Source organism: Pan paniscus, chromosome 14 (assembly GCF_029289425.2).
Source record: "Pan paniscus chromosome 14, NHGRI_mPanPan1-v2.0_pri, whole genome shotgun sequence".
Lineage (NCBI taxonomy): Eukaryota > Metazoa > Chordata > Mammalia > Primates > Hominidae > Pan > Pan paniscus.
Genome location: NC_073263.2, coordinates 49,875,368 through 49,899,603, shown reverse-complemented (window position 1 = coordinate 49,899,603; position 24,236 = coordinate 49,875,368). Strand labels below are relative to the sequence as shown.

The window sequence follows — 24,236 nt, the reverse complement described above, 5'->3', positions numbered from 1 at the left end:
AAGAGAAAGAAACAAATATATTCATATAAGAAGAGAGGAGGTCAAATTATCATCTTAACCCAAAACATTCTTAAGCTGATAAGCAACTTCAGCAAACTCTCAGATACAAAATCAATGTGCAATAATCACTAGCATTCCTATACACCAACAATAAGCAAGCAAAGAGCCAAATCATGAATGAACTCCAATTCACAATTGCTACAAAATGAATAAAATACCTAGGAATACAGCTAACAAGGGAAGTGAAGGGCCTCTTCAACAACCACAAACCACTGCTCAAAGAAATCAAAGAGGACACAAACAAATGGAAAAACATTCCATGCTTATGGATAGAAAGAATCAATATTGTAAGACTGACCATACAGCCCAAAGTTATTTATAGATTCAATGCTATTCCCATTAAACTACCATCGACTTTCTTCACAGAATTAGAAAAAACTAATTCACATGGAACCAAAATTCATAAAATTCATATGGAATCAAAAAAGAGCGCAAATATCCAAGACAATCCTAAGCAAAAAGAACAAAGCTGGAGACATCACACTACCTGACTTCAAATTATACTACCTGACTTCAAACTATACTACAAGGCTACAGTAACCAAAACAGCATGGTATTAGTACAAAAGCAGACACACAGACGAATGGAACAGAGTAGAGGACTCAGAAATAAGACCACACACCTACAACCATCTGATCTTTGACAAACCTGACAAAAACAAGCAATGGAGAAAGGATTCCCTATTAAATAAATGGTTCTAAATAAATTCCCTATTAAATAAATAAATGGTCCTCAGAGAATTGGCTAGTCATATGCAGAAAATTGAAACTAGACCCCTTCCTTAAACCTTATACAAAAATTAACTCAAGATGAATTAAAGACTTAAATGTAAAACCGAAAACTCTAAAAATCCTAGAAGAAAATCTAGGCAATACCATTCGGGACATAGGCATGGGCAAAGATTTCATGATGAAAACACCAAAAGCAATCACAACAAAAGCAGAAATTGACAATGGGATCTAATTAAATTCAACAGCTTCTGCACAGCAGAAAAAAAAATCATCAGAGTGCACAGACAACCTACAGAATGGGAGAAAATTTTTGCAATCTATCCATCTGACAAAGTTCTAACATCCAGAGTCTACAAGGAACTTAAATTTACAAGAAAAAAACAAACAACTCCATTCAAAAGTGGGCAAAGGATATGAACAGATCTGAATTCATATAAATTGGAAACTTCTGGATGACTAAAACTACAACAAACTAAATTAAATGGAATCTTCAGAAGATAAACAACATTGGTTAAAGATGACAAATTGAATGCAGACATTAACTCTCTCTCATAAAACCCCACTAAAACGGCAATAAACTGACTTATTTTAAAAGACATAAACCTTTCAGATACAACACTTTTTTTTTAAGAGACAGGGTCTTGCTCTGTCACCCGTGCTGGAGCACAGTGGCACAATCATGGCTCACTGCAGCCTCCTGAGTAGCTGGGACTATAGGAATGCGCCATGGTGCCCAGCTAATTTTCTGAAAATTTTTTTGTAGAGACAGGGTCTCCCTATGTTGTCCAGGCTGGAGATACAAAATTTTGAAAGCTTGGAAGGCAGATACACAAATGGTAACCTACTCAGTAGGTGAGAAAAAACTGAATTGGAACTCAGCATTAAGGAAAGCCAACAGGCAAACCAGATAAACTTTTAACCCACCAAAAGGATGTGGCAGTGGCGATACCAGGTACTTTGGGCAGTGAGGTACTGAGTAACAGGATAAAAAACCTAAAGATATGCAATGGGGGTTTCTTAAGAAATTGCTCTACCAAATAACTATACAGTGAAGTTCACAAACCTCACCCAGGTGCTCAGAGTTTCTAACTAATTTTTAGTGATTTACTCTTTTATATGAGTGGCAATCAAATATTTCCAGAAAGTCCCTAATATAAATATGCCAAAACAAAATAACAAAAAGGCGATCTGGGAGATGCAGAAACTATGCAGGGAGAAGAAATTTAAAAAGAAAGAAAAAAAACGGCGATTATGCAACAGTTCTTTCAAATAGGAAGTTACTCGTGCCTAAGCAATACATTACTAAATACTATTTTTCTTATTTATCCTGCTCTTAATTCACTCAACAAAAAAAAGCATGAAGAACAAGTTTAAAAAAAGCCATTAGCAATAAAAGCACAGGTCCTGGAATTAGAGATATATAAGCTCAAATTCTTGTTTACTAGTTTGAAGTTTACTAGCAATGAAACGTTTTGCTCTCTGAACCTCAGTTTCATTACTTGAAAAACAGGAATACAGCACTCATTTTGCAGGATTACATGATACATCACATGAAGTGACTTCAAGTAGCCACTTGAACATTCAACTCTTTTCTCAGCTTTCAGTGATTTGGCTTGATTATTTTATTTGAATTTCTTGGATGTATGTATGAATGTGTTAAAGATGCTCTTTCAACTCTAAACTTTCAGGAGAAAAAAACTGTCTTTTCTTAACTTTACTCTTTTCCTTTCTACATGTCAAGTAGGTACTTGATAAGCTGTGAATAAAAAGAGGCATGATAATCATATAGTCATTACACATATCACTGCAAAAGTTTAACAATTTTCAGCCCTTTTTCAGTTCCAGCAGACCAACAGGAGATGGGTTATTATCTGTAATAGTGACTCACTACAGAAATAATTCTTAAAGGTGGAGATGGTGAGCATGAGTTGTCTCCTATGGAGGCATCAGAAGAAAAGGTGTCCTACAGGAGCTGGATTTTATGGGGGGGAGAAAAAAGAGAAGGTGGCAGGTATGCTTTGGAAAAAGAAGCAGACTCTACAACTCCAATCATATAATTTTTGTTGACAAGTCATCTTTTCCTATATTCATTAGGGGTACTGCAGTATAAATAATGGCTTTCATCTGAGCAAAGTAATGCTAACAATTAACACTTAGGAAATTCATTCCAGCTAATACACATACTGTTATACTAAATATTTTATACTTCCTAGCCATGGATGAATTGAAAATCTTTAACTAAAATGGTATGAGTATAAACCCACATATATTCAAGAGTGGCCTACTACCAATTTTTCTCTCAAACAATGAAATTTTAGGAGACTCTTGAGACCTTGCAAAGATGTGTGATTAATAGGACTTAAGTACACTAATTAGATATTTTAGATACCTTTCAGATATGAGATAAAACCTAGTTGTGCTTCAGATTCACCCAATAGGATTATACTAAAAGTAAATTTCTCTTCCAAGGATTAAGGTGGCATTTTTCACCAATAGTCTTCATATTTCATTCAAATATCACTTTTATCACTCCATCACCCCAAACCAAATGGTCACACAGATATATAGATATTGGTTTATGATGATGAGTATGTCATGATCATGGGAAAACTATAGTGCAGTAGGTAGGAGCACAAACTCTGGAGCCACAGTACATGGGTTCAAATCCTGGCCACCTGTAGCTACATGACCCTCAATAAGCTTCTCAACTGTAGAGCAGAGATACTAATGATAATAGTAGTAACTTAAATCATAGTATATGAGAAGTGAATTAATAATGTTAAGAATTGGGAACAGTGCTTGACACAGAGTAATATATAATATTTGATATTATTATGGTTGTGATTATTTACATCTATGAGTGCCATTATACAAAGAACACTCTATTTCCTCAAACATATGACTGTATGCCTAGTTATCCATCCATCCACCCAGTATATGTTGTATGTCTATGCTAGGAAGTAGAGCCATAAATGTAACAATGCTCCATTTGTCAGATACTAAATAGCCTTGAAGGAGTATTTCAGAAGCATCTGCCCTATTTGACCTTACTCAACATCTTCACTTGATGTCTATGTATAAAATAAACTTTAATCATCCTCTACCACCCCCCAAAAATGACTGCTTCTCCCTAGTCTTTACCATATCATTAAATCACTCCTTATATCCAGTTGCCCAAAGCAAAAAAGACAAGGAGTCATCATTATTATTCTTTCTCTCATACTTATCCAAGACACCAGGCAAGTCATATTGGCTCTAAATTCAAAATATATTCCAAGTTTGACTTCTTTTCATTACCTGTACCATTGCTAGAGTCAAAGCAATTCTTATCCTTTTCTGTCCCACTGCAAAAGCATCCTACAAACTGGTTTCCATACTTCTACTCTTGCTGCCTCCTAGATGTCCTCATAGAGCTAATATGTTACTCCCTAACCCACCTCCATATTCAAAACCCTGCAAGAGCTTCCTGTCACACGTAGAATAAATTCAAATGCCTTATCTTGGTTTACAAAACACTACATGAGTTCTGGCCCCTTGATACCTCTCAGACCTCATGCTCTAACACTCTTCTTACTCCAGCCATCCTGGTCATCTTTCTATTCCATGACTGTGGCATAATTCTTCCTTTCTCTGGGTTTTTGTATTTGCTGTTTCCTCTGCCCAAAATACTCTTTGACCATGCTTCCTATGACTCACCCCACTCCATTATTCACATATCTCCTCAAATAGCACCTCCTAAGCAAAGCCTTGTCTAAACATCTTGCCTAAGACAGCCATAATTCCCATTTATTTGCTACTCCTACCTCTGCTCTATTTCCTTCATAGTATTGATCACCACTTGAGGTTATGTTATAAATTCATTTATTTTCTTATTTATTATCTCTCTACTAGCAAGCAAGATGCAGGAAGGCTTGGGCTTTGTCTATCTTATTCAATAGTATCCCCAATGTTTAAAACTACCTGGCACACAGTAAGGGCTCAATAAACATTTGTTGAATAAATGAATAAAGTGAGAAGGTTGATATTAAGATAACTTAATCTCAAAGTTTTCTGAGATTAACTCCACCTCAAAGTGAGAATAAGATTTAAAATGGGGCCAGGCATGGTGGCTCAGGCCTGTAATCCCAGCACCTTGGAAGGCTGAGGCAGGTGGATCACCTGAGATCAGGAGTTCGAGACCAGCCTGGCCAACATGGTGAAACCCCATCTCCACTAAAAATATAAAAATTAGCCGGGCATGGTGGCACACACCTGTAATCCCAGCTACTCAGGAGGCTGAGGCAGGAGAATCGCTTGAACCCAGAGGGCAGAGGTTGCAGTGAGCTGAGATCGTGCCACTGTACTCTAGTCTGGGTGACAGAGCAGGATTCCCTCCCAAAAAATAACAAATAAAGGGAACCTTCTTAGTTATATATACCCTAAATCCTCTAAAAATATGTGTTATCTGCTCCTTTCCCCCATGTTTTTTACCTCAAATGTTAGTCAAATAGAATACGTGTACATGTATACCTTAGCCATTAAGTATAAACAGATAAACCGTTTCAGACTTGGGTCTTTGAAATAATACTTTGTTCCTACTTACATGGTGCTCAGGGTCTGGTGAGAAGAGGCACACAAACAAGGAAATAAGTATGTGATGACAAATTCAGAAAAATCCTATGAAAGAACAGGGTTCTCTCATGAAGAATAAACAGGGAGATCCAGGTGGATGGGCTGGGTTCAAGGAAGGCTGATCTGGGAAGGTAACATGGACGCTGAGTCTTGAAATGTGAGAAGGAGCCTGTGCTTTGAAAGGAGAAGGGGCAGAGATCTTCCAAAAGATGAAAGATCATATGCTAAGAAACTGATGTTCTTTCAGAAAATGAAAGAGGCCACCAGAACTAAAGTACCCGGGTGGGATAGTGGAGAGGTTGCTAAAGAAGAGGTTGCTGTATGATCATGCAGAATCTGAAAGACCATGGTAAAACGTTTAAATATTCTAAGAGAAACAGTAAACCAATTACAATAGAAACTCTGTTTTAGGATAAGTCACTAATATAGAGATAGCTAGTTCAATTGTGTCTGGCTTCCTATCACATCACTAGCACTTAGTACAGAATTGGGGTCCTAAAAATATTTGGCAATGATGACCTGTGTTGCTTTCAGGAAAGTATTCCAAGTGATAGGGTCCACCATAATCCATATTGCTTTAGCTCTGTTACAAGTGACAAAATTTTCTATCAATTTCCAACTTCCTAGCTCCAATGTCTCAAGAATATGCCAGGCGGGTGTAGGCACAGCTCCAGACAGCAAACAACTTTGGGGTTGTATGCATATAACTCAGGAGTTAACTCTATTGATCTGTGAAATTAAAAAAAAAAACTACTATTTACTCAATTTACCTAAGTCTTTAACTTCATATTATGCAAAACTGAAAATATATAAAAACTGTTGTGTTGTTATAATGTTTGGTGTGGTAGGCCTCAGGGGCAGGCCTTGGACCTTCTCTTGCCCTCCTTTAACCTGTTCCAAGGCAGGACTCTAATTTTTCCCCCATCATTGTAAATTGTGTGTCTTTAAGACCCTCCCCAGAGAGGGTTTTTGCCCTATAGTGTAGGGGAGGAGTGCTGACATCATAAAAATCCCAATGCTGACATCATAAAAACTGGATTAGGAGAGCTTCTGGATAGCTGAACACATGGAGGTTTCTGGAGGGTGTGGCCCCCAGAGGGCATGGAAGCTCTGCACCCCTGCTCCCATACCTCACCCTACGCATCTCCTCATCTGTATCCTTTGCAATATCCTTTGTAATAAACCGGTAAGTGTGTTTCCTTTGATTTTTTCTTTTTGTTTTTTCAGACAGTCTTGCTCTGCGGCCCAGGCAGGAGTGCAGTGGCACAATCTCGGCTCACTGCAACCTCTGCCTCCTGGGTTTAGGTGATTCTCGTGCCTCAGCCTCTGGAGTAGCTGGGACTACAGGGGCATGCCACCACACCCAGATAATTTTTGTATTTTTAGTGGAGACGGGGTTTTGCCATGTTGGCCAGGCTGTTCTTGAACTCCTGGCCTCAAGTGATCTGCCCACCTCGACCTCCCAAAGTGCTGGGATTACAGGCTTGAGCCACCGTGCCCAGTATCCTTGAGTTTTGTGAGCAGCTCCAGCAAATTAATTGAACCTAAAGAGTGTGGTGTGAGAACCCCAATTTGAAGCCAGTAGGTCAGAAGTTCTGGAGGCCTAGGATGGTGTCTGGGGGTATGAGGGGCAGTCTTGGGCACTGAGTCCCCAACCAGTGGGATCTGACACTATCTCCAAGTAGACAGTATCAGAACTGAGTTGGAGGATGCCCAGCTGGTATCTGCTGCTTAGTGTGTGGGGGAAAAAACCCACACATTTTGTCACAGAAGTCTTTTGTGTTGACAACTGTTGTGGTGGTATGAGAGCAGAAGAAAAACATGGTTTGAGAGAGTTTTTTCCTACACATCACTATGTTCTGGGTTTTTATTTCAGCAATAGCATGTCATCAACAAAAATGTTTTTCAGCTTTTTTCCAAAAGAAAAAAAAATGTATATAAGCAATATAAAACATAGCCAGGTCTAAAAGCAACGGAGGTGCCTAAGATGGAAAATTTAAGGAGGCATTTACTCTCACTTGCACAATCTTAGTATGAAATGTACCCTTGGTGCGCTGAACACTAAACTGACAATAAAAGCTAGTTAATTTAAGATACACTGGCAAAATAGAATGATGTGTCTTTTACTTTCATAGTTTCCTTACACAAGAATGAAAGTACTTTCAGTTTAAAAGGTTTTATTTGAATGTATTACCTCATTTAATCTTCAAAATAAGTCTTAAAATTAAGTGTTATTATTCATTTTATGAATCAGAAAACTTAGCTATTTTAGTAAACTGTGACTGAATACATTAGAAATATTTTTTGAGTGTGGAATAACATTTGAAGTTTATAGATATTAAAACTAAAACTCTTTTAAACTTCTTTTTAAAAATAAAAAAGCAAATGAATAGAGAAGCTTCCTAGAATTAAGCATTAAGATATTTATGACTCTTTCTTTAAAACATTTTATTAATTTCTTATTTTTCAGCTTTATCCATTTACTGAAAAAGGAATCTTTTTTCTTAGCTAAAAAATAGCTAAGCATTTTTTTAAGTCTTTCAAAACAGTAATCCTTTCGCTAAATTATAGACTAAGAGGAGATATTTTTAAGAACATAACAATGTTTAAAGGAATAGTAATGTTATATCAATGACATAATTTTATACACATGAACAAACACATTTTAAAATGTGTTTCAAATGGATTTATTAATTAAATGTCTTAAAATGTCTTTCAAAGTGGATTTATTAATTGATATCTTGGTCAAAATTTTCAAAGAAAATGAGAGCTATATCAATTTGATTAGGTCTGATTTCAAAAATTTTTATTTTATTTTAAACTAAGTTACTTTGTGGTGTTGGGTATTTTTTTAAATATTTAAAGTATTTTGAAAAGTGCAATATGTAAAATATATTTTGTGATTGTTCTGTTAATTTTAAAATATTGTTTAAAGAAAGGACTTCCTAACTCAAAATTAGCCAAGATTTCTAAAATTGGGTCCAGGTTTACTTGAGGATGTCTGATATACCAGCTCTGGGAGGCAGCTCCAAGGGAGATGACAAAATTCATGTAATTAAACTAAAATAGTCACTTATCTGAATGAGGTGTTAACAGAAGTCAAAGTCCTCACCCATCATTACTATCTTCAATTCAGTGAGGGTCTTCCTCCTTTCTAATAGCCAGGAAAAAAACCTTGTTAAAGAGTTTTTGTGGAATTTATCCTAAGTACAGTAGGAAAGTTACCTTCTGAATCCAAAGAAAAATATCTTGTTCTAACTGAAATAAGACAAAAATATCTATGATGAATATTTGCAAAATGAATAAAAACTCATACTATATCCATCCTGGCTAACTCAGTGAAACCCCATCTCTACAAAAAATTAGCCGGGCATGGTTGCATGCGCCTGTAGTCCCAGCTACTCGGGAGGCTGAGGAAGGAGAATGGCGTGAACCCAGGAGGCAGAGCTTGCAGTGAGTGGAGATGGTGCCACTGCACTCCAGCCTGGGCAACAGAGCAAGACTCCATTTCAAAAAATAAAATAAAATTCATACTGTAGGAAGAATTAATACTATAAAAGGAACTAATACAATGTGAGAAACAGACATTAAAAGAGGAATAGGAAAGTTCTTGAAGCTAGCATGTCTGAATATGATGAAAGTCAAAGATGCCTCACCAAATTTTGTAGATGTAGAAGGAGTGGGGTTACGACTGAATAGAAAAACACAAGAAGGGTGAATTCGAGTTTAAAAGTCAGAAATAAACATGCTTGTACTGCTAAGTGACAAGGCATCAAATTATCTATTAATAATGCTCATGACTAAGATTTGTGAATAAGTTAAAAACAAGTGAATAAATAGATCCTATAATTAAATGATCAAAATTAAAGTCATTTTTAAATAATTCCTGCCTCTTAACTAGGACCTCTATACCACAGAATGAAAATCACCAGGTTTTTGCCAATGGGAATCTAACTGGTACCCTTTACCCATATATATAATTCTATGATAGCAAATTGTGTCAAGTTTAACCTATTCCTAGTGCTAAAGTTTTTTGTTAAAAATTGCTTGGTGATTAAACATGGTATAGTTTTATTTTCTAGTAAATAACACTTAAAAATTAAACAACACTATTAAAAATTGTATTGGTTTTTTGGGTTTTGCTGCTTCTACTTCTAGGTGGACCTACTCCAAGTTCCCAGAATTTCATAATCCTTAAAGCTTCCAATTCTGAAACAGAACTAGATCTGAGACAGTAGGAGTAGGCTTATTAGCTAGTATTGGGTTCCTACCAAGTGATTTTTGTTGATATGCACATGTTACTACTTCTATACGTTTGGAAACCCGTTGGTCATTCTTGCCCTAGTGCCTTAAAATCAAAGGTTTGCCAGATACAATAGAAATTTGATATGTAAAGGTAACATAAGGGTCTTCAGGCACAATTTAGTTTCAACACATCCCTCATGAAAAGGATGATTAGTACCCTTATAAAAGGGACCCCAGAGAGCTGCCTTGTCCCTTCCACCATCTGAGGACATGGTAAGAAGGTGCCATCTATGAACCAGGAAACAGGCCTCCGCCAGATATCAGATCTGCTGGAAACTTGATCTTGGACTTCCCAGCTTTCAGAACTGTGAGAAATACATTTCTGTTGTTTATAAGCCACCAAATCTATGGTATTTTGTTAAAGCAGACTGAACAGATCCAGTGTAATAAGAGTTCAGAAAATCTAATGATTAATTTCAAGCTTAGACTATCAATGGCCTAGGTCATCCTTAGAATGTCTGCAGGATTCTTTTTTTCTTCCCTACATTTTAATTATAAGCAAACCTTGAATATTACAATATAGGGCATTCTTAGCAATACAGATGAGAGTTTAAAATCATAATTTTAAAATTGTTTTCTCTGATAACTATGTGTTCAATTTGCTTTTTAAGCTCCTTTCATTTTCTATTTATTATGAATACATTAATTTTTTAAATGAAAAGTTAAGCAAGTATAAGAGATGTCTCTTTTTTACCTTTTAACAAAGAAAACCCTTTATCTATGAGTGCAACTACAATTTTAAATTTAACTAAGTTCTTCTTGGTTAAAACAAAATCATATAATTAATACTGACTCTAGCCCTTGATCATAAATTCTTTGACACAGTAGAAGAAAGGCAAGGCAGATCGCCTTACCCCAATCTTTACATATATGAAGCCAAATACTAAATTTCAACCAAAAAATTAAACTTTGGATCATGCGCCCATCAGGCTATGCATGTAAATAACAAACATTAAAGTTAAAAAATATGCATTAGCTATTTGTACATAAGTAAATGAAAATTAACAGGGCCCAACATAGACAATATCATACATAAAAGAAAGATGTCTTCATCAACTCTAGCCTCCCTCCTCTTTGCCTCACAGAACATAGCAAAAGTTATCTCCCAAATTTCAACCATTTCTATCTCAGGAAAAATAGTTAATATTTTGTAGAACATCTGACTTTAGTTTTCGGTTATATTTTATACTGTAAACTCCTATTTCCTGATATGGCTTGTAATTTATTTGGGAGGCAGCATATATCAGAGTCCCCAAGGAAGCTTTATTAAACATGCATGCCAGGTTTCCCTTTTACTCCCAAGATTTTGATATACCCAAAAAGAGAGAATATCTACATGTAAGAAAAGCTCCTAAGCAGATTCTAATGTAATCCTACTATTCTATCTCCTTCCTACCCTATTCCTGATACTTCTCTCATATACATATAAAAATATTTAGACTTATGTATATATGTATGCATGTATCTATCTAATCTCCTCCACCACCTCCTTAAGAAGTATAAACTATATTTCTGCATTTTTCTAATTCTGATATAAATTTCTGAAAAGTGACTTAATATTCTTTCTTAAATAGCAATATTGTGATAACAGTTCAATTTCTTGTCTTCTTAGGTTCAAAAAGGCCTTCTTTCAAACCTTCCCCAAAGCCTATTTTCTGGAACACTAATAACTCAGGCAAATTTGAGGTCTATCAAATGTAAAAAGTACAGACTCTACTGTGAATCTCAGAAATTCTCTAAATCATAACACATTCAATAGCTGACAGAAGACTTTTGTTTCTTTTTTTCCCAGCATTTGGGCTAAAGTGATGATACGGTAAGAAGGCAGAATATTCTAAACATTTCATTAACTTTAGTTTATGAGGATTAATTTTTAACTTTATCCCAGACTCAGTGGGCAAAAATGTTGTGTGGACTGGTGAGGATACTGCATTATAAGGAAGATTAACAACCGTAATCTTTCTATCATGCCTGATTTCGATAACTATGATTAATGATTCAAAGTCATTACCTTATACTTCATGATTCTATTTTATTTCTCTCACTACCTCACTACCAAAATTCTGTCTTCATGATTATCTTAATTTAATAATAGTACTAGTTAATATTTATTGAATATCTACTATATGCTAGGTTCTATGCTAAATATTTTACATATATTATCTCATTTAATCTTCAAAATACTTCCATAAAGTAGATATGTGTATTTTATAGAAATTATAAATTTTGCCCCATATTATATGGCTGATAAGTGATGGAGCAGTGATTCAAACCCAAGTCTACCTGTTTCTAAAACTTGTGCCGTTAGCTGCTATACTAGTATGGGAGTCACGTTCCTTTGCTTACTGTCTCTTTCACTCATTCTTTGCCCATTGTCATGCTTTTAACCATGTTTCTAGGTTGCTGTTTACCCCTACAATTAGTTCCACTGGCCACAATTCCATCTATCATTCATTCACTGATCCATTCATCTAGAGATGCTAAGAGAAATAGCACATTCATAGTAGTACCCACTACATAGAGTTGTTGTGAAAATAAAATAACCTATATAAAAAGTTTGGTATGATACATGGCACATGATAAGCAATCAATAATTCTACCCTCAAAGAGCTTAACAGATAACATTTATTGAATGCCAGACATAGCACCAACCACATTACTTATATTATTTAATTCTCACAACAAACTCTAGAAAGAAGGTAATTATTTTTTAAATGCCATTTTATAAGTGAAGAAAGGTAGACAAGGAGTAAATTGTCCAGTCACACGAATAAGTGGTGGATCCAGGACACAGTTCCAAACTGTTTGATTTCAGAGCCTTTGTTCTGAACTTTTATGCTATAGTTTACAGTCTAATGGAAAAAAAAAAACAGATAAGTAAATAAAAAATAGCAATACAAAGTGCTAAGTACCAGAATAAAAGAATACACAGGGTGCCACGAAAATCAGAAGAGACAACTAACTCAGATTAGGAGCATTAGAGAAAACTTCTTGGAAGAGATTATGCTTGAGTTGAATCCTAAAGAAAGAACAAATTATTTTAAGTAAAAAGCAGAAGAATAGTGTGCTCAGAAGCAAGAGAAGAAAAAATAATATGGCCCTGGGGAAACTTCATGTAGCTAATCTATAAGATAAGAAAAATAATGCTTACTATAGGGCTGTTTTGACAATTAAGTTAGATAATAAATGTAAAGTGCTTAGAAGGGCACCTGGCACACAAGCCTTTGAGACAGAAATTTTTCTTTCCATAATGCTAAAATACAGATTTCATAGCAAGGAAATAGCAAAATATAAACTCGCTGAAGGATTTTAGACAGGTGACTACCAGGGTTCAGATGGGACTTTCAGGGAGTTCTTAAAATAAAATTCCAGTGCCAAGCATATAATGGACACTTGGTAAATATTTCTAGAATATTGACATATGATGCAGCCATATCATGAGTCAAATTAACTACAGCAAAGCACAAACAAGAAAACTGATAATAGGATTTGTTTTCTAATTGACACTAAGTCATAACTATGGCAGCCAGCCTCCAAGATCACCCCAATAATCTCTGACACTGTGTATTTATATCCTTGTGTAGACAGTTCCTAAACTGTACCAGGGTTAGTCTGTGGGCCAATGACATAGGGCAGAAGTGATGGCATGTCACTTCTGAGATGAATTTATAAAAATCTGCAGTTTCCATCTTAGGTTCTCTCCCTCTCTAGGATCTCTTCCACTGGGGTTGAGGCAGGGAGCTCCTATGGAGTAGCCCTACGGAGAGGCTCACATGGCAAAAAAAATGAAGCCCCTGGCCATCAGCCAGCAAAGAACTGAGGCCTGCCAACAACCACACGAGTGAACTTGGAAGTAGACTCTCCAATCCCAGTGAAGCCTTAAACTAGCTGCAGCCTTGGTTGACAATTTAAGAATCTCTCATGAGGAAACATGAGTCAAAATCACACAGTAAAGCCACTCCCAGTTTCCCGACTTTCAGAAATTGTGTGAGATAATAAATGTTAGTTGTTCTAACAGATAATTAATATAGCAATTGATCTTTTTTAACTATAAAGAAAATATTTCATGGAATACTTAACTTTTGAAAGTAAAATATGTATATTTCTTTCTAAAGCATTGTTTCTATCCAGGACTTGGGCAGTAGTTTTCTCTTGTACTCAACTCATGTTATTACTTATCTACTCAAATTAACTGTCAGCCTAATTGCTCTCTGAACAACGCTTCACTCTGTTTTGCTACTTAGTCTTGTGAAGGAAACCAGGCTCTCACTGTCAGCAAGATTAGTATAAATTTCACTGGGTAAATACTATTGATAGAAAAAGTAGAAGCTATAAGTCTGTTCTACATGACTTTTCATAACTAACATACATTTCTAAGGCAAGCATGAACTTGTCTAGAAAGTAAAGGACTCCAAGGCTATTAAGTCAAGGTGCTCCTAAAAGAGATTCTGATTATCAAAGTAAGTACAAGTCAGTAGTGCTAGTAGAAAAATTAACAATAGAGGAAGTGGAAGGCAGAAATTGCTATTGTTTTCTGGGTATTTTAAGGAATATTATTAGAACTACGTTACAGGAAATGTTTTTGTACCACCCTAAGCTAAATTCTAAGACTGTTTTGCCTCGCAAGAGGAAATTAGAATAGAAAATAGAAGAATTTTGGCAGACCTTGGCCTTTCTGAAGATCTTTTCCATTTTACCTTGCTGGTCCTTTAATACTAATATTTCTGCAGATCTGCTTGCCAATACATATGCTGGCTGAGCCACTATCATGATTTTTTTTTTTTTTTTTTTAAGAGAGAGTCTTGCTCTTGTCACCCAGGCTGGAGTGCAGTGGTGCAATCTCGGCTCACTGCAACCTCCGTCTCCCGGGTTCAAGCGATTCTCCTGCCTCAGCCTCCCGAGTAGCTGGGATTACAGGCATGTGCCACCACACTCAGCTAATTTTTGTATTTTTAGTAGAGATGAGGTTTCACCATGTTGGCCAGGCTGGTCTCGAACTTCTGACCGCACGTGATCCGCCTGCCTTGGCCTCTCAAAGTGCTGAGATTACAAGCATGAGCCACAGCACTTGGCCTCATGATTTTAACTATATCTATATTATTCCTAAGTCTACATTTCTGACTAAAACTACGCTTTCAAGTTCTAGATCCATATTTCCAACTGGACACCAAAGATATCCACATGAATATGTGGCAAACATCTCAAATATAATAGGTTCAAACATTAACATGAACTCATTTCCTTCATCACCAACCAGCTATGAGATGGTCTTTCAATACCTACTTTGGTTAATTGTGTTATCAACCACCTAATCACCCATAGTACAAATCTTAAAATTATCCTCAGTTAACCTCAGTTCCATCCAGGACCTAATCTTTTCATTCATCCTTTTAACATATTCGTGTCTTTATATTTACAATAGATTTCTTTTGGATAGCATAGAGTTGGGTTTTGTTTTTCATCCACTCTGATAATCTCTGCCTTTTAATTGGGCTGCTTAGAGCACTGACATTTAATGCAATTATTAATATAATTAGTTTAAATTCTACATCTATTTGTCTCTTCTTTGTTCCCTTTTTGACAAAGATACAAAAGCAAATCAATAGAAAAAGGATAGCCTTTAAAACAAATGGTGCTGAAACAACTGAACATCCATGGTGCCCAACTCAGCACCCCCTAAAAAAACCTCAACCCAAATCTCAAACTTTGTACAAAAATAAACTTAAAATGGATCATGGACTTAAAATGTGAAACTATAATTTTTTAAGTATAAGGGAAAATCTTCAGGATCTGGAGTTCTTAGATTTGACACCAAAAGCATAATCCATAAAAGGAAAAAGTGATAAACTGGACTTTATGAAAATTAAAAACTTTTGGATGAGAAACATGATGTGAAGAAGATGAAGAAAGAAGCTACAGGCCAAGAGAAAATATTTGCTAACCACATATCTAACAAAAAAGACTAGTATTGAGAACATATAAAGAACCCTCAAAACTCAATGGTAAAAAACAAACAATCCAATCAGAAAATGAGCAAAGACATGAAGAGAAATTTCACCAGAGAGGAAATACAGGTCACAAATAAACAGGGAAAGGTTAATCAATATAATTAGCTATCATCCTGATGGGAAATGCAAATTATAACCTCACTGAGATATCCTTACACTATCAGAATGACTAAAATAAAAAATAAAGACATCATCAAATGATGGAAAGAATGCAGAGAAACTGGATCACTCACTCGTATATTGCTGGCGGAAATTTAAAATGATTCAACCACTCTGGAAAATACTTTTGCAGTCTTTTATCAAAGAAAATGCAAAATAACCATACAACTCTTCAATTTTACTCATTAGGCATTTATCCCAGAGAAAAGAAAACCCATACTGATACTAAACATAAATGTTCATAGCAGCTTTATTTGTGATAGCCAAAAACTAGAACCTGTCCTGATATTCTTCAACATGTGTCTGGCCAAAGAAACTGTAGTACATTCATGCTACAAAATACTAGTCAGCAATAAAAAGGTATGAACTATTGATACATGTAATATCGTGAATGGATCTCCAGAAAATTATACTGAATGAGAAAAAAACTAATCCTGTTTGATTCCACTTACAAAACATTTTTGAAATGACAAAATTTGAGAATTGAAGGGCAGATTAGCAGTGGCCAGGTGTTAGGGATAGGGGTAGAGAGGCTGGAGGGATATGGGTGCAATTGCTTGTGGTGGTGGATACATGGACCTACACATTTTCACCAGGTCAAGCTGCCTGGTGGAATGGTGTATAGTGGAAACCCCTGAATAGTGTCTCTCTACAGGCCTGGTGTTCCTGGGCTGAGAAAGAGTCTCGGCTGTAGGGTTAAAGAGACTTCCTGGGCCAGGGTGTTTTTTGTGGCTGGGTCCCTTCTGCTGGTTTCACTTGCTTGCCTGGAGCTTCTTAATGGGGAAGGGAATCTTAGGAGTCTTAGGCTTGTTGGATAAAAGCACCTGAAGAAAAATGACTAATGCTATTTCCAGATATTGCTGACAGAGCAATATTGAAATAATCTATCTGTTAAAAATTTTTTTCTCCGTTTTTATTATCAAGACTGAATCCAAAAACAGATTCACTGAAGAATAATTTTATTTATTTATTTATTTATTTATTTATTAAATGGAGAGAGATTCTCACTATGTTGTCCAGGCCGTTCTCAAACTACTGGCCTCAACTGATCCTCCTGCCTCAGCCTCCCAAAGTGTAAGGATTACAGGCATGAGCCACCAGCCCTGGCTCATTGAAGAAGAATTTTAAAACTTCAATGTTTCAATTTATAATATAATAAAATACAAAGCTATTATGATTGGAGAAATTATTTATTTTAATTCTCAACATTTTAAGAACATATATTCTTGTAACCTTTAAATAAATATTGAGGCCAGGCACAGTGGCTCATGCCTATAATCCCAGCACTTTGGGAGGCTGAGGCAGGAGAATAACTTGAGTCCAGGAGTTCAAGACCAGCCTGGGCAACATAGCAAGACCCTATCTGAAAAAAAGTATATATGTATATACATATAAATAAAAAATATTGAGGTAATAAAGACAAAAGTTGTAAGATATGCTTCTTCTCAAGAAGAAACTAATTCAAAGATGATGAATGGAATAAATCTGAATAAGCCAAAGTCCTTATTTGTCTAGTTTAACTGAAAGTTTTCCAAAAGATATCATTGTTTTGTAATACAATGCATACCTACTAAAGGTAAAAAAAAAAAAAAAATGCATTTTTGTTAACAGTAAAACAAATAAAACAGTGGAACAGTTTTATCAAGAAACAATTATGCTTTTGTCATAGTATTTGGTGTAAGTTATAAAAAATGGTTTCATTTAAATACAGTCTATCCCATGTGGCATACTTATTTAAGACTTATTCAGTGGCAGAAATTCTCTGAACAAAAATTTTTTACAGATTCATCTCCAGCAGGTACTCTGAGGGAGTCCCTGAAAAAGCTCTTTTAAGTTACAAAGCAAGGCAACAGAATCCCAATTCTCTTCTTCAAATAGTATACATCTTAAATAAGAATTTTAATGCTTCTAATCAAAGATAGTTTTAAAATTTAGAGTTAGTGGTATATTTAAATAATTTTAAATGTTTTAAAACATCAAAGTACATTTTCCTATGTTCTATATTTACCCAGGTATACTCATAAATAGAAAAGTACATATGTATCTTTTTGAAAAAAAATTAACATCTAAAAGAATCTATTTCTAATAAGTCACGTTTTAGATATTTCATAATACTGAGGTTTAGTAGCTTACATGTATGTTCATATCAGAAATTAATTTATTTCTCATATTGTTTAAAATGTACAGTGGTTAAAATCACTTTGAGAAACTTATGGTATGACAGAGTTTATAAGACACAGTAGAAAGAGTTCTTATCTAAGAGCACATAAAAAGAAAGAGCAGTATTCCGTTCCAAATCTTAAAGATATTCTCTGATTTCAACTATATAAGCATAATAGCAAAGACTGAAATTAAATCTGGAAAATCATAAACAGCAGATTTATTAGAGTTGTAGGGTTATGCTATCTTTTTTCCTTTTAATTTTATTCTGTCTCTTATAATTGCTTTTTAAGAGCCTTAATAGTAATATCTCTCCTATATTATAAATTAAAATTTTATTCCAAGGAAATAAAATTTTATATTCCTGTATGCTCACTCAAGCATAGTTAGGACAAATAATTGACAGAAGTCAAGGAAGACAGTTGACATAGGCTGTCAGATGTCCCTGCTATCAGGGAAATTAAATTCAGGAGAAGAAAGTTCAGTCTCTTGAGGTAAACAGGATGCTAACCAAAGCATTAAAGAGTAAAAGACATGAACCTAATCACCGAATGGTGAGAAGAGACAAGTCAGGGTGGAATGTGACTGAAATGGAACTGTTGATCTGGGGCTCTTTAATGAGAGACAGCTACTCTCCGAGAAGTATTTAGTTTCAGAACACTGGCAAGTAGCCTAAAAAAAAAAAAAAAAAAAATGCATTCCTATTTTATGAGGTGCCATGAAAAATAAGAATCAGAAGCAGAAATGTAGAATCTTACCAAGTTGAAATACTGTTTAGAAATTTCTAATTGCCCCAAAGATCTTGGGGACATGAACATGGTGAGTGAATTTCTGGGAGGTGAGCTGGAAATACAGATTGGAGAAGGCCTTTTAAAGATGTTGATCAGTTAAAGGTTAATTCCCTGAGACAACCACATGATTCATTCCTTCACTTCTTTTAAGTCTCTGTTCAAATGTCCCCTTATTAGCAAGGCCTTCTTTGACCTCTATGTAGAACAGTAAAAGCCCACCCCCTTTTTCCTCCTAAATTATTTTTCTTCAGAGAACTTATCACCATATGACCAGTTGTATAATTGTTTATATATTGATTGTCTTCTCCAAATAAAATATAAGCTCAGGGATTTTGTTTTATTCACTGCTATATTCCCAGCACCTAGAAAAGCACCTGGTACACAGTTACACTCAATAAATATTTTGCTACTGGAAAAAAAAAATAAGTATCAGTTGACCCAGAGATTAAGACAACATAAGCAGGAAAAAATTTTAATATGCCTGTCTTAATTTCCTATTTATATGGCCAGGGCAAAAATCCAGCAATCTTTTTCGGTTAGGTTGAAATAGTCCACTTCTGTTTAACTAAAACAACAACAAACGGCTGGGCTTTAACAGGGGGCCTTTTGTAGAAGCCGTCCTTTGGTCTTTTGTTTCTAACCTTTCTGGAGTAGTGCTCGTATCTTCTAGTATAGACAGGAAACCCTCAAATTTTCCAAACATGTGAAAACAGTTGATTAAAGCAAGCACACTAGAAAACCAATAAAAAAAAGTAACCACAGAAATTTTGCTCTGGGAATAGATGACTAGTGGCTTAGAATCATACCAATAATTCTTCCTTACCTTTGAGTATCAGTATCTGTTAAAGAGCTAGTCTCTTTCTTTGAATTCCAAGTGGGTTAAGAGCGAAACATTTATCTGCATAAATGCCTAAAGTCAAAATATGTTTTTGGTTTTAAGCATACTTGCTTTAATGTTCATAGCACTAGTCCTTAAAAATCAATCATCTATAATAAAAAGAAAAGAAAGAAGTCTAATCAAATGTATAGTCATTTTTATTTTGAAGGCCAAAACTTAAAAAAAATACAAATATTAAATTTGGGTACCTAAAACTGAGAACCACTTTTAAGTTAAGGACAAAATGATATGCTTGTTTAGATGCATCTCCCACCTTTTTGAATGGGTTGTTATTTTTTGTTAGTTTGTTCTAACAGACTTGTTTCCATAATTTGTCATTTAACTATTCTGTAAATGTTATAACTCATATGATTCATATGATGGACTGATGTTTTCTTTCCACTTTATGTTGTTCTTGCAACAAAATTATTTAGTCAAACCTATCTTTTTTTAAACACTAGATTTTATATAATACTTAGAAAGCCTCTACTGCTATTTTTAAATATATTATTTTATTTTAATTGTTAGAGTTGGGCTGTCACCCAGGCTGAAGTACAGTGGCATGGCCTACTGCAGCCCCAAACTCCTGGGCTCCAGAAATGAATCCTTCTGCGTCAGCCTCTTTGCTGGGATTACAGGTGTGAGCCACAGCAGGCCTCTACTGTTTTTTGTTTTTTTTTTTTTTGTTTTTGAGATGGAGACTCACTCTGTCACCCAGGCTAGAGTGCAGTGGCACAATCTCGGCTCACTGCAACCTCCGCCCCCTGGGTTCAAGCCATTCTCCTGCCTCAGCCTTCCGAGTATCTGGGACTACAGGCACGTGCCACCATGCCCAGCTAATTTTTGTATTTTTAGTAGAGACGGGGTTTCACCACGTTGGCTAGGCTGGTGTCAAACTCCTGACCTCAGATGACCCACCTGTCTCGCCTCCCAAAGTGCTGGGATTATAGGCATGAGCCACAGTGCCTGGCCTCTACTGTTATTTTTCTAACGTGCTCATTTTTTTCCAGAACTTATATGGAGTCATTTTTTAAATGGAGTCATTTTTTATTGAGATTATTGATCTAGCTAGAATTTATTTTGGTATAAAGAATAAATCAAAGTCTACCTCTTTTTTTTCAAATTGCTATCCTGATAACTCATGAGCATTTACTGAATTATCCTGAATTTTCTCCACTGATTTGAAGTGGATAAATTATCCTACATTAAATTCCCCTGGGTATGGGATTATTTCTGGACTCCTTATAACTAAAGAAATGCAAACTAAACAAGATACTACTTTGACCTGTTAAAAGTCTAATAATAATCTGGTTTGGGTGAAGGTGTGGAGAATGCAAATTAGGAGGGGATTTTTTTCTTAGAAATGAAACTGCTAGGTGATATAACCCACGGTATCTATAGGTGAACAAACTTGTAAAAACATGCACTGAAAACATACTGAGATTTTTACTGGATTGGCATTAAATGTATAGATTTGTCCCAGGAAAACTGCCTGACACATGTTCAAGTATTCTCTTATGGCCTTTATTAAAGTTTTGTAGTCTTTTGCTTTGTTTTCATCTACATCCTGCACTTTGCCTATTAAGCTTATTCCTAAGGTATTTTATACTATTTGTTATTGCTGTAAATTGAATATTTTTCATTACATTTTCCAGTTGATTACTGCTGGTACATAAATTGTCTTATTTGAGAGACTGGCACCAGTTAATTTAAAAAGCTAAGCAGGAAATCATTTTAAAATAATATATATAATTCCATATAACATTTTAATTTTAAAAACACAAAAAGTGTATTCATTTGAAAATCTCTTTACGTAAGGTCAAGGTTTTTTGTTTTTTTTTTAGTTCTAAGTTGTTTTTCTTCTATAAACCACACCAATAATGTGGGTTTATGATTTTCACTATGTGCAGGGTGAGGACAGAAAAATGCAAAGGAGTCTGAGGCCTAGAGACACAATCCTTCTACTTTCTGACCTGGGTGGGTTCGCCCCTCCTTGGGCAACCTGGTAGTCCCCTGCTCCCAGGAGGTCACCATATTGATGCAGAACTTAGTGTGGACACCTAATCAGCATAGCGCACAGCCCAGAACTCCTGGGCTCCAGTGATCTTCCCACCTCAGCCTACAGAGTAGCTGGGACTACAGGCATGTGTCACTGCACCTAGCAATCCTTTCTAGTTTCTTACGTTGCCCCCTCATATCTTTTCTACATCTAAGTCTACAATATTTTCTGCAACTTGCCTCTGAGTCATTTCAAAGCACCGAACTTGGTTTGACTAAAACAACCCTTTTTTGCACTTCCATTTTATAACATTACAATAATATGAAAAACCAGCAAATATAAATCAGGGAGTAAACAATGCTTAAACTTTTAATACACACACAATTTCACTACTGGGAGCAAAAGAATTCAGGTATATCAGAGAATAGCTTTATAGCCACAAGCATGCAGCTTCCAGGAGCATCCTGAGAGACCAATCCTTTTTAACTTCTACCCCTCAGTAATAGGTAAAAGATACAAGTCAATAAGTGTTTACTTTAACTGAAGAGTACTTGAATTTCTGATAATAATCTATGCTGGAAGGTGTTAAATTTACTATTCACAGAAAACCCTTGTTCTAATTATTTGAAAGCAGCAGAGATATTTCCTGCTTTTGTATAAAACTTGGCACATTACTATGTACAAATGCAAACTTTTTAAATAAATAAAGATGAAGCTAAAAATGAAGGATGGTCATCATACGATTTTAATCTACAGAAGGATGAAAATGTCTAAAATCTCTTAATCTTAAATTTCTATCATAATGTTAGAATTTAGTGTTTTAAAAAGTCTGCAGAGCTTACTCATTTAAAGACAAAGTTCTTTACTTAATATTTACCTAAGCTATGGACCAAGTTTCCTATTTTATGTCTGATATGGTTTCAATGTTTGTCCCTTCCAAATCTCGTGTTGAAATGTGATCCCCAATGCTGGAGGTGAGGTTTGGTAGAAGATGACTACATCAGGGGGGTGGATCCCTCATGAATGGTTTAGCACCACCCCCTTGGTGATAACTGAGCTCTCGCTCAGTTAGTTCACAAGAGATCTGCTTGTTTAAAAAGGGTATGGGACCTCCTCCTTCCTCTTGCTCCTATTGTCACCACGTGACATGCCTGTTTCCCCTCCGACTTCTGCCATTAATATAAGCTTCCTCAGGACTCACCAGAAGCTGAGGAGAAGCTGGTGCCATGCTTCCTGTACAGCCTGAAGAACCGTGAGCCAACTAAACCCTACTCTTTTCTTTACAAATTACCCAGTCTCAGGTATTTCTTTACAGCAATGCAAGAACGAACTAGCACAACATCAGTAAGAAAAAAAGGGTGAAAGCTACCTGTTACAACGAGAACATTTGACTAGAAGTCAAGAAACTAGGATTCGAGTTCCTGCTCCAGCAATAATCAGCTATGGTTTTAGTTTCCTAAGTTGTACTTGAGTGACTGGAAGGAGAGCTAAACTATATACCAAAGAAGATGAATGGCTAGTTGTAACAGGGGTAAGGTGGACTTTTATTCTGAATTTCTAGGATCCAGTGCTAGCTCCAACATTAGAGGATATTAAGACTAATGCAATATGCAATGTGTTAACCACCAAGCAAACTAACTTAGAAATATATGTGGTTTTTATAAGCAAAGCCTATGTCTATTTGATTTAAATTGGCTGTACATTAGCAGTGCTAAAAAAGGCATACCAAATGCATCACATGATCACTTCTTTATCTGACAGAGCACAGGCATCCTATCTGGTCAAGAAAACAAAACAAATCTTATTGTTCCATGATTTCCCACAACATAACCTTTATTTGTATAAAGTTAAGATATTATAGGTGATGTCATCTATAATAATATCTTTTTAGAGGTTTACATTCAGAATATGTTTTCATTTCATTTTATTCTGAAAACTCTTCATAAGGTCAAAAGGGCATGTCATATCCATCTTAAAGTTCAGGGCAGAGTTTGCCCAAGGTAAGGTCAAAATTTAGAAATCAAGGATTCTGGATCTCTAGGTCACAGTGCTTTCTATTATCCCTTTATGCATGCACTCACTAAGTTGTATTCTTTCATTATACAAACATGTATAAGGAACTGGGTTGGGTACTTCTTGTGAGGACCCAGTTTTTAGTTTTGACTTCGTCATTCTCCACCAATAATCCTAAGCAAGTCACAACTTCTCTGAATTTTAGTTTCTTGGTCTGTAAAATTGAAACAATAATATATGTTCTTTCTGTCATTGAAAATTAGTGGGGAGACTGAATTAGATAGAAAGCTAAGAGCTGAAAAGAATTCTATAGGTCTAATTTAATACTCTCCTTTTACAAATATACAACAGAGAAGCTAAATTATTTGCTCAAGGTCATGTCATTTTTTTTTTCCTTTAAGAGTTGAGGTCTCTCTATATTGCCCAGGCTAAACTGGAATTCCTGGGCTCAAGAGATCCTCCTACCTCTGCCTCCTGAGTAGGTGGGGCTCAGGAGACGCACATTAATTTTTAGTAACTTGG

The 24,236-nt window shown here is 35.6% G+C and overlaps 2 protein-coding genes across 9 annotated transcripts in view; one reads left to right on the top strand and one right to left on the bottom strand.

Moving 5' to 3' along the window:
* Positions 1–24,236, bottom strand: part of RB1 (RB transcriptional corepressor 1) — a 171,970-nt gene that overhangs the window by 24,709 nt on the left and 123,025 nt on the right. The gene's annotated exons all lie outside the window — the stretch shown is intronic.
* The window catches only part of LPAR6 (lysophosphatidic acid receptor 6), a 32,283-nt gene continuing 14,490 nt past the window's right edge, over positions 6,444–24,236 (top strand). For 2 of the 7 annotated variants that reach the window (XR_008620625.2, XR_008620626.2), the window contains exons 1-3: positions 6,455–6,588; positions 11,320–11,523; positions 23,017–23,232. The gene's annotated coding sequence lies outside the window, so the exon portion shown is untranslated. Of the gene's footprint in view, positions 6,589–11,319; positions 11,524–19,418; positions 23,233–24,236 lie in introns of those variants that run through there. The other 5 variants (XM_055096765.2, XM_055096766.2, XR_008620627.2 and 2 more) reach the window with 4 other exon arrangements.